The 12011-nt window shown below is 39.7% G+C and overlaps 1 long non-coding RNA gene across 1 annotated transcript in view; it reads right to left on the minus strand.

Moving 5' to 3' along the window:
* The window catches only part of LOC146397046 (uncharacterized), a 283017-nt gene extending 273181 nt beyond the window's left edge, over window positions 1–9836 (minus strand). Inside the window, exon 1 of the long non-coding RNA XR_014827200.1 lies at window positions 9694–9836. This is a non-coding gene — a long non-coding RNA (uncharacterized LOC146397046). The remainder of the gene's footprint in view (window positions 1–9693) is intronic.
* Window positions 9837–12011: the final 2175 nt, after the last annotated feature.

The raw sequence follows: 12011 nt of genomic DNA on the forward strand, positions 1-12011 counted from the left end.
AATATTTTTCAAATGTATTTATTTTACTTAAAATTTGTTTCTAGAATCTATTGCTTCATGGAACCCATTTGGGGTACATTTATCTTCCCATTAGCACAAACTGTAAAAAATGTTTTGGTTGGTTACTGGTATTTCCTTAGAAGAGATCATTCTATATTACTGATATGCCTACCCATTACTCACTGTCATGTCCATTAGAGTTATTTGAAATCTTGTCTTTTCTTTCTCTCGGAGCAAAGTATAAATCAGGAATGAGTAACCATTCACATAATTCTCATTTAACAAAGATGTGACAGAAATATATGAGTGTAATCCAAAAAGGCAAGTGAGACTATCATCAAGATTACAGTATGGAAGAAGTAGATACACTTTAATGGAAAAATACTATTTGCCAAGACTTAGATTATATAGAGACAGCCAACTCATCTGTTAATTTCAGTAAATGGTTTCATATGCCTTTATTCTTATCCCAAATACATATTCTGCAAATAATTTTCAAGACAAAGAGTAAAGTCATAGAGGTAGACAAACTTTGCAATTGAATTCTCTCTTGTCTTATTTCCTTTCTCACCCTCCACAACTCTCACTATTCACTATCCTAGAGTTGTCAAAGTATTGAAAGAATACAAGAGCTCAAATATTCTCCTAGATTTCAATAATATCAGTCCCAACTTTTATGACCTGTAGGCTGATGGACAACACCAAATATGTTCTCACGGAATACACTAACTTCATTTTCCCCAGGAGATTTCTTACTATTATTGTTTGCTGGCTCATGGGGAGAGAGAGATCAAAATGTATGCCCAACCGTCATCTCTTTACAGACACTTTCGAAGTTCCAACACAACACAGGCAGAAATCCTCACCCAATCCAGTATCTCTGTGGAGGACATAATTTAGGTATTGCTTCGTCCAACAATCTGGTGCACATTTAGGGACCAGAATTCTTCATTATGACCCAAATCTTCTACTGCAAATCCAAATCCAACTCTCACCATTTCTTTAGCTGTCAAGAAGACCTAGCAGCACTTTACCACAATGACCACAGCAGCTAGGCTGGCAGATCAGAACTTTAGAGCTTGGGCCCTACGAATGCAAACACACACACACATCTGGCTCCTCCAGAGACTTCAGTGCCAGAAGTCCCTGGAACTAGAGATTAATTCTGATTAGTCTAGTCATTAGACACAGGAGAACACTCACATGGCTGGAGCTTTGGATGCTGAGAGAGGCCTAGTATATATGTACTTGTCAGAAGGGAAAATAGTGGTGATTAGAAACCAGTCTCTGAAGATCAGAAACCAGCCTCTGCCAAATGGATAAAACTTCCTGATAAATACTCTTTCTCCATAGAATCCACAAGTTATATCCACAGCATTTCACTACCTACTTTGACTTAGAAGTCCCCTTGCATTATTTGCTCTCAAACAACTGTGTAAGCCCAAGTCAAGTCGGCCAGGACCCCACAGCCCTGGGGTCCAAGAAGACCAGTGGTTTAGCCAAAGAAAATTGGCTATTCAGAGTTAGATCTGGGACTTGATCACAGATCTGCCTCAAAAGATCATGTATACTCTTAACTGCTTCAAAGATCCACTAAGACTTGTCATTGGCGCTAATAAGAGGTAGAATTGGGACTCTAACCCAGGCAGTCTGTGCTTAGCACCCACGCCCTTATCTACCTCACTGCTGTGGAGTTGTCTTTAGACTGACCAGTAAAATCATACCCACCAGGACAAATTTCCCTCTTCAGACTTGTCCCTGAGGTGTTGCTAAGGAGAAAGCAGGGGCACATAGGAGGCAAAGAGGAGAATCAAAGCAATCCGGATGCTTCAAGTTATGTCTCCACCAGAGAGCAGGCTTAACAGGCAGTGACAGCCCATACTGTGGGAGTGCCCTAGGTGGGGAATTCCTAGAAAGTTCCAGTCAAACATAAGTGTCAAAAGATTTACCACGTTGAAAAGTGATAGTTTGTCTTCACCGAACAAAAACATCAAGCCAAGAGCTCCTCTTCCTTTTGATCTTGGAAAACCACAAAATTACTCCTAATTATTTTCTGGAAGTCAGAGATAGCTCCTGATAAAAGACAGCACCTTTTCCTCATGGGAAATAACCTAGGATCAGACCATAGTTGAAATTACAGCTCTAGTGTTCACTTCCATCTATTTGTAGTTTCTAGGGATGCTAATTTCCATGTCTGTGATTTTGAAAAGCTATAGGCTGGATTTTAAAAGTTTCCTGAGAAGTGTTACCAGGACTTTGGTACTGCCATGGGTAATTTAGGCACGTCATAGTGACCTAGAAGTGAATTCTTTTCATCCGCCAATATCACCTAATCTCATCCTCACAAACCTCTTAACTATCAATGCCTTTATTAATTTGCCTTTATAATGAATAAAGTGCTCCATATTCATTTATTTAATGACAACACTTTGGATAAAATATTTCTTTCTAATTCTATATTATAGACTCTCTTAGGGCCACACATGCGACATATGGATATTCCCAGGCTAGCGGTCAAATCAGAGCTATGGCTGCCAGCCTATGCCATAGCCACAGCCATGCCAGATCCAAGCCATGTCTACAACCTACACCACAGCTCACCATTGCCCAGTTCTTAACCCACTGAATGAAGCCAAGGATTGAACCTCACAGACATTAGTCAGATTGGTTACCACTGAGCCACAATGAGAATTCCCTATATTGTAGACTCTTTAATGCTTAGTTTCACAATTCTTTTGTGCATTTTTTGTTGTCCAAACTCATACTAACCATTATTAAAAAAGGACTTTAGTTCATACTCTCCAGAAGAAATCTCTCACAGCCTAGAATTTCACAGCCTTTTGTATATTCTTTTCTTACGGCATTTATAATTTACCCCATTGTAGAGTTTTTGTGTTGTCTTTTTAGCTTCTCTTTTCTGGAAGAGAAGATATATGCTCTTTGAAAATATACTGGGGATTGTTCATCTCCTTAGTTTCTACCATGCAGAGTGGAGCCCGAAGAACAGAAGTAATGTTTATATTCTGGCTCAATCAGAATTCCTAAATGCAACGATTTAATAGCCAATATCAGGTTGGTGATCAATTATTATTTAAACAACTTCAAGCCACAGAAAAGTAATATAGTTTAGTAATTAAAATGTAAACCTTAGTGGCAGCCTTAGGTTTGGTTTTCTGCTTACTGTGAGATCTTAATTGAGAGATTTAACCAAACCGTGTCTCAGTATCTTGTTTTATAAAATGAGGCTATGCATAGGGTGTGACAAATTGGTTTTTTAATGAATTAAGTAACATAATACAACTGAAGCTTAACATAATAAAGCTGATGAGTCCCAATAGCTTAGAACACACATCTAAATTTGCCTGTTATTTTTTCAGTTAAAAAAAAAACAAAACAAAATAGAACAGTCCACCTTCCTCTTCCTCTATTTCTTCCACTTCTATCTCTTCCCCCTTATACACACATACACTCATGCATGCATGCATGCATGCATACACATACCCCTATGTGGCTGTGAAAACAAAGACAGGCTAGGTTATATTGCAATAACAAACAACTCCCAAATCTAGTTGGCTTAAAAGACTTTCTTCTTGCTCACACTTCATGTCCACCAGCTGGGCCTCTAGTCAAGAACCCACTGTATAACACAGGAAAATCTACTCAATAGTTTGTAATAACCTATATGGGAAAAAAGATATATGACTGATTCATTTTGCCGTACACCTGAAACTGAGACAACATTTTAAGTCAGCTATACTCTTAATAAAATTAAATTTCTTAAAGTGAAAGATAAATAGAACAAAGTGTCAGACTCCTAACTGTGGCTTGTCTCCCTGACTCAGTAAAGGACCACCATGCTATTGCTGGATGATGCAAAAAGAGACAAGAGTTACCATGGCATCAGGATGTTAAAGTTTCTGGTCCTCCTCCTGCCCCCAACCCAAGGCTGCATAAACTACTAAAGGCTAATGGGCAGTTTAAGCACAAAGCCTCTTTGCAAGGAAAGAAGAAAAACTTTCTATGTTTTCCAATTCTACAATATAAGGAAATGAAGCTCAAAGTTATAAAGTTGACCAAGTTTCTCTCAGGTCATGCTGCCTTTATCTTTGTGTCTCCATGGTGTGCAAAAGTCTCCAATTTGCTATTTTTTGCAACATTATCATCATCATGCATAGTAATCGATGGTCCTCTAATTATAAAATTATGGGCCCAAATTGTTCCAAAGTTCATGCCAGAGTCTACTATGAAGTACCAAGCTGAAATATGTAACTTCCTAAGAAAGAAGTTAGGAAGGAAGGGAAGGGTGAGGAAAAAGGAAGCACAGGAGGGAGGGAACAGTAGAAAAGAAGGGAGAAGGAGGGCATTTGAAAAACTTCAGAGTTCCTAGAAGTCTTCATGGTACAGGTAATTAAAATATACATATACTCAATTTTCATTGCCATGTATGACTGTTGAAGTGGAAGAGGAAGATTCAAGAAGGGAAACAATGTACGTAGCTATAGCTATAATCATATCAACACACACAGACACAACACACTACCTTTAAAAAAAATATATAGGTGAACATCTCCTCAGAAAAGAAAATCATGGACTTGGAGAAGAGACTTGTGGCTGCCTGATGGGAGGGGGAGGGAGTGGGAAGGATCGGGAGCTTGGGCTTATCAGACACAACTTAGAATAGATTTACAAGGAGATGCTGCTGAATAGCATTGAGAACTTTGTCTAGATACTCATGTTGCAACAGAAGAAAGGGTGGGGGAAAAAATGTAATTGTAATGTATACATGTAAGGATAACCTGACCCCCTTGCTGTACAGTGGGAAAATAAAAAAAAAAAATTAAAAAAAAATATATAGGTGCTATCTTGGTTTTTCAAAAATGAGAGAAAAGGATCCCATTCCAAATAATGAGTCTGATATGATTCTTGAGACAAATATTAGTGACAAAACAAGGACTCTGTCAGAGGGATTCACATTAAAACTCTTATCAACATGGCAGCCCTGAAAGCTGTTTCTAAGTTTTACCTCCACTTTCTTCAGTTGACCATGTTGTTTCTTCACAACATTCTTTCAGCAACTTTAAAATATAAAAAGCTTTTTATAACACTCAGATAATTTAAAAACTAATCTCAAGTCATTATGTTAGGAAAAAAAGATTCAAAGCAAAATACTTCAAGAAATAATCCAGCAAGAGGTACCCAATATCAAGTTCTATAAATCTATGCACACCTTTGGAGCTACTGACTCAAATTATTCATTTCATCCTAAGAAAAATGTTAGACAAGAGTCAATGACATAGCACTAAACCTTCTCATTACCACTTTGTGTCTAATAAATAAATTATAGAACCTACATACCCAAGACTACAATTATCAGTTTTGGCATAACAAATTAATAAAATACTTTCCTAAATCACAAAATATGCTTTAGTGATTCCATAAAATGGCTATGGTATTTGGATACATGGGGGCATTGGAAGAAGACACCAAATAGTATTAGAATATGATATCTTTTTTGTTTAAAAAAAAATGCATTGACTGACTGATTAACTAGGCATAATCACACAGCTCATGATCTCACAAACTTGTGTTAAGTTGAACCTAATTAATTTAACTGTGGGAATTATTTCTGACCTCAAGTAGGAGAGGGTGTTCTAATGGCTAAAATCCACAATGTTGATAAAGCAGCATGTACAGCAAAAGGAACTACAATTGGAACTGGAAATCAAGAGCAGGAAACAAAGTGAGTCAAAGTCTGGAAGAAAATATAAAACAAAAATTTGTGGAACCCTGTGAAATATTAGTAGAAGAACCAGGTACCTAGGAGACCCAAGGGTGAATAATGCCAGATTTCACTAACAGGGTGACAGAACATGGGCTGAGTGGCCTTTTCTCTCTCTTTTCAGCACTACTTGCTGTGGAGGAAACAAGAGATTAAGACACTGGTGTTTCCTCAAGAGTGTTTTAAAATCACAGTGGAGGCATAGGTGAGGTGGAGAGGTCAAGAGACATAAATGTGAAGCAAAGAATACATGTATTAAACACAAATATAAAGGATGATATCTATATTTTAAATCTGTGTGACACTTTCTGATCTGAACATCAAGTGGAAATTTGTCCCACCTGAGTCTAATGGATTATGTGAAGAAAGCATTATCATGCCCACTCTACAGATGAGAAATGCTACTTTCTGAGTATCCCCTGTGATAAAAACAATGGTACTGTCTCATAGCACAGAGAAAAAAATCTCCCTAAGACCTGGCCTGGAGAACCTTTATGGAGGTCATATAATTTGCAGAGTCCAGATAGTTGGAGCTAGAATGTAAATTCCACAAGGCTAAGGACTGCAACTGTCTCATGCATTCCTGCATCACCAGCACGGAAACAAAAAATACCCAACGAATACCGAAGGAAGGAATAAATGCAAGAAATAATACATGAATTGAATACAGCTGGCTGTGGCTAACAGGCAGTTGTGGACTCTTACAGACTAGGACCCAGCCAGCACTCTCTGACCAGGATGTCCTTAACCAGGGAATGGCCCTCCTAATGACCAGGATGTTATTAGGCCAGGCACTTTGGTCTCCTCCCACTGAGATGAAGATTGGTGGGTGGGGCATTCATCTTTTTCCATCAGCAAGTAGTTATGGGACACCCACTGTGGAGCAGATGCTGGCCTGAATGCTTGACTTTCCTGGCTTCTTAGTTCAGGTCCTCTCCGGGACCTTAGTAAGTGCCTGGTTTTCCCCTGAGAGCTCCCTTTCCACTCAGGCCTCCAACTAAGAGAGGGTGAGTGAATAAGGCTGCCCCCCTCAGAACCTCAAGGGTATATCAGTGTTCCCAGTATTAGTGAGTTGACACATCACCCTTACCTTTCTCTCCACCTACACACAGGGGCCTTGAGACAGGTTTAGTCTACAGCAGGAAGCAGAGATGCAGTCTTAGTTCTTTCCCCAAGGAGGCCCAAAGAAGAGACACTGTTAGGAGCAATCAACAGTTACAAACCTCTCCTTTAGAAACATAGGACCCGGCCAGCAAACAGCAGATCCTTCCCTGTAGCTTAGCAATACACTGCTGTTCTCCTCCCTCCACGAAAAGCAGGTGACAGTGGCCCTGGGAGCACTGACCCTTTCAAAGGCAGCCCCACCCCACCAAGGAGCAGAGGAATCCTTACTTAAAATACATGCTGAGGGACCAGAAGCAGTTGCTTCCAGCCCTGTTCTCCAAGGGGTAATGTGTCCCTTGCTGCTCCCTCAGAGCTGGAGAAGCATTAAACACAAAGAAAATGGGATCTTTAAAAAGCTTCCCTGTCACCTGTTATTTTACCATTTATTTCTAAGTACAGTTTAACCACTCCATGCTAACAGCTGCAATCAAAGCAGATAAGATGCCTGTTCCTGTCAACAGGAAAGGTGAGCTGCAGCACAGAGCTAGGAATGCATGAGAGCCACATGGCCACACGTTAGTTCTCCCTTTGAGTTGGAGAGTTTAGGTGCTGGTTGTGGGGCACTGAGGAAAAGCTAATGTTTCTAGAGCTAAACTGGGTCATCAGGACCAGAGAGGACAGAGACTGGATAGCGACGCAGGAGGAAAGGAAATGTGCTTCTGACTTTGGGGGTAAGATAGTGTGTGGTTTTTTTTTACCATTCAGTATCAAATCTTACTCATTACTGCCAAAGCCAAATAATAAAATATCACCTCCTTAGGATTGTTTGCAGCTTTTAAACCCCCTCCCCCAATATCCATAGTTGTGATTTCATGCCTTCTCACCACAACCCAGAGAGCTGAAACAGCTTTCACTATTTTCCTTATAAAAGATAATACATGCAGTGATGCACTGTGACCTGGCCAACATCATGTCTCAGAGAGAGAGTGGCAAAGCTGAGATTAATAGCTCTACCTCTTACCTACCAGAAATGCATGTGCTCTTCTGCTGAGGCAGGGGGTGGCAAAGGACAGCCCTGCAGCAGATCTGGCCCTAACTTATATTTATAAATAAAGCTTTATTGGAACACAGCCACATCCAAACTATAGCTGCCTCTGAGCTACAAGAGCAGGGTTGAATAATTGTGATGGAGACCATCTGGCCCGCAGAGCCTCAAATATTTACTAAATGGCACTTTCGAGAAAAGTTTCTTTCCATCTGTGCACCCTCTCCCTCTAGGGTCATTACATGGTCCTTTTAATCCAAAGGTCCACCTCTGATAATGCCTCAAGGGGAGATTTGAGACAGAGCAATTTGCTGTTACAACAATTTTTAAAAGCTCTCATGACCCCTCTATGCAGTGACTCATTTGTAAACTTGAAGTTTCCTCAGCCTCAGCTCACGACTTGAGCCAAGTGCTATGTCTAAGGACAGTTCCTACTATGTACTTGCATTTCATTTCTTCAGTCAAGAATTATGACTCTAAGAGCCTTTTTTTTTTTTTTTTTTTGTCTTTTTGCCTTTTCCAGGGCCGCTCCCGCAGCATATGGAAGTTCCCAGGCTAGGGGTTGAATCAGATCTGTAGCCACTGGCCGACACCTGAGCCACAGCAACGTGGGATCCAAGCCGTGTCTGCAACCTACACCACAGCCCACGGCAACGCCAGATCCTTAACCCACTGAGCAAGGCCAGGGATCGAACCTGCAACCTCATGGTTCCTAGTCAGATTCGTTAACCCCTGAGCCACAACGGGAACTCTGAGCCTAATTTTAAAAACAAGATGTATGAGGTATAATCTCACACATCTGAATCTACTCTCCTTCCCACACCCATCCCATGCAACCATCTTCCCACCCTGGTTCTTCGTTTAGCCCACCCCCACCTCCCTCAACAATTAAGCTCCATGACCTAGCTGTCAGCTTCTTACCTCAGGACAACTGTATTTTCTCTTTCTTGCAAGTTTGAGAATTCCTGGTGCACTCGTATAAGGGTGTGCATGACATCATTTCCCCTCAGACTCAGATACTTTTATCTCCAGAAATCGCCAGTGTACTTCCTCACAGAGGGCCAGAGAGAGGGAGGACAGAGTCAAGGGAAGCGGAGGAAGAAGTAGAAAAAGGAGACTAAAAGCAGAAAGAGAGGAAGGGGGGATTTCTTCTGAATTATGTACTTATGTTCTGTGGTGCTTCCAGCTGTTTTCCCACCAGACTGCTAGTTTATACCTGCTTTGTATAATATCAAGCACTCAGTAAATAAATGTTAAAAGTGAATACAGTCAAAACAGATTCAACCTTGCCCAGGATAAGAAGGATAAATTTTCCCTTAAACACATTTTATTTAACAGCAGTTATGACCACTGTGCCTAAAAGCGCTGCTTTTTCCTCTAAAAGGAGCTCAGAATGGAATTTAAAACTAGAGTTCTGGTTCCAGGTAGATTCAGCAGAGAAGAGACTGTGAGTACAGGGGAATCAAGAAAAACTGAAAGAAAAAAAAAAACAACACCATTTCTAGCCTATCTTTATGCAACCAGTATTTCTTTTCAAATAAAGTATCATTTATAGGCACCAGCCTTCATAGAAACCAGGAGTCTAGATACAAATTCAATTTTCTTAAATTTAAAATTTATCTCTTTTCTTTGCATTTCTTTCAGAGTTTCGTTTGTTTTTAAAGCAGAGGCAGATATTTTAAGGAATAAGATCCTGCCAGGTCATACTTTCATGCAAAATCAAGTTTGGTGAAATGGAACAGTAAAGCTCAATAGTTCCTCTTACCTAGTATCCAGGCGCACAGTGAAGGATCCAATATTTATTTGACTCATGTTTCGCTTCCTTGGGATCTTGCATGAGATGCCCCCACTTTATAGGCAACAAAACAACAAATCTACGAAGCAGGAAAACTGGTGACACCCTTACTCAAGTCAAAAGGCCGACTGAGCTACTGGAAAAATCTGAGCACCAAGTGCCATGGTAATGAGCTTAAATGAGCACAAATAATGGAACCTGCTGGCCTGCTGCATGTTAACCTGCAGATTGGCCCTGAGCAGACACACCTGCACTGGGTCATTACCCGCCTTTTCTAGGATCAAGTCTAAGCCTATATCATTTGCCATGATTCCTAATGATCAAAACTAGCTTCAAGCCAAGACAAACAAAGTCAACAGGTGCATATCGCACCACTTTAGAAGCACTCCTCTGATCAATCAGAGAATTGCGGTCAGACAATTGCATTAGTACATACGTCCATATGAGAGAGAAGATAACTATGCCAGATGCTGTTAAACTGAACCTAATCTAAATATCCCTCAATAGGCTGTTGAAACGTATAGTAATTCATGCACGTACAACAGCAAGGTTTTTTCTTTTTTTTAATGAGTCATACTCACATCAGTAATTTCCAAGCCTGGCTATACATTAGATTCATCTGGGGACTTCTACACCCCCACCAACTAATTGAATCAGAACCTTTGCAGGTGTTGCTGTAGGTGTTACTTTCAAAGCCCCGCAAATGATTACACTATTTGAAGGAGAAAAAGTGAAGCTGGATATTAAATAAAAGTGTGCACATAAAGTAAGTATCAGTTCTTTCAAGCTAAAAATTTGAATGAAAACCTTCATTTTACTCCTTTTAAATGGTACCCTGAGCCAATGCTGACAGTAATGTAAACTGACTCAATCTTCTAGAGCAACAACCTGATAACACGTAGCAAGGGCTATATATCCCAGTCAAATCTCTTTGATTAAATTGATGACATCATTGGTACAAGGCAAGATCCAAGAAGATTAGATATTTTTAACTATCCAATCAATGGTGATCCATGGTGTGTTCCTAGAATTGATCGGTAGCAAGGAGGCCAGCAGAGAAGAAATGGCTGCAATTAGAAGAGCTGGATTCATGGTCAACAGCAGCCTAAGTTCAGAGTATTCTTTCTGATTCTACCTTCAGGATCTTGGTGCTGTCAACTTTCCCTTTAATCAGGCTGCTGGAAGCACAGCAACAGTATATCTTTTGCCTCTTTGGAACCTAAATTGGATGAAGCTGGGCTTGGATAATTTTGCCAAACTTAGAAAGTACACCTTGGCTCTGTGCTGGGCTAAGAGGGCAATTGGGCATTGGAGCCCTAGGATCTCCATTTTAACACACTCCTCAGAATTAAAGATAAAATATTCACTGGCTATAATGCTCTCTAAGCCCTCTATGATCTGACAATTTGATATCTCCCTTTTAAGATTAAAAAACATGGATTCTGTAATGATCATTTGTTATGTTTATGTAACTGTCCGTTGAACACAGACAACTTTTCATCATTCACATTCTGGCTAAAATATTCTTTCTTTAGAAAGCATTTCCTCATCCACCCAATCTAACAACTCTTCTTCTGTCACTCCCTACCACATCACTCTATTCATTAAATTTACATGATCTATCAACATCCAAAATTAATTATTCATTTCATGTATTTAAGGTTTTATTTCCTATCCTTATCTATCTAATCATTGCATTAAACAATGTCCATTCATATCTGTTGAATGAATAAGTGAGCAAGTGAATGTGTCAAGTACTTTTTATGCATTGATTATTTCAAATCCTTCTGTTCTGAAAAGTGAAAAGACTTGCTCAAGATGATTTATTTAATAGCCACATGAAAAAGATTGAATTTATTCTCTTTAACCACAAAGTCCGTACTCCTTCCAGTATACCTTACTAACTCTAAGGATTGACATCTGTATGTTTTCCTTACACATCTCCAGCTCTTGGTTAGCCAGACATGCACAATGAAGCTATTTATTTGCATTTCTATGTTATATTCCTACCACACTTCCTGTGTTTCTCCTTTTTCAGATCTGTTTCCCGTAAAATACTGGGCTTACATCTAGGAATTGTGTCATCTGTTTTTGCTATTTCTACCAATGCAGCACTTGGCATATTGGGTGTGCTCAAAAAGTGCTTGATGAACTCAGCTCAGTTACTATGATGGCCAACAAAGCACAGCCACATACAAGATGTTTTATGTGCAGCATCTTGCTTGATTATTGCAATAGTCCTATACAGATAAAGAAATTGAGACTCAGAATATCCTTTCCAGCAATGG

Source organism: Sus scrofa, chromosome 14, assembly GCF_054392235.1.
Source record: "Sus scrofa isolate SSC_HxYL_T2T_F1_AM1 chromosome 14, Sscrofa_HxYL_maternal_Yorkshire_Landrace_v2.0, whole genome shotgun sequence".
Classification (NCBI taxonomy): Eukaryota; Metazoa; Chordata; class Mammalia; order Artiodactyla; family Suidae; genus Sus; species Sus scrofa.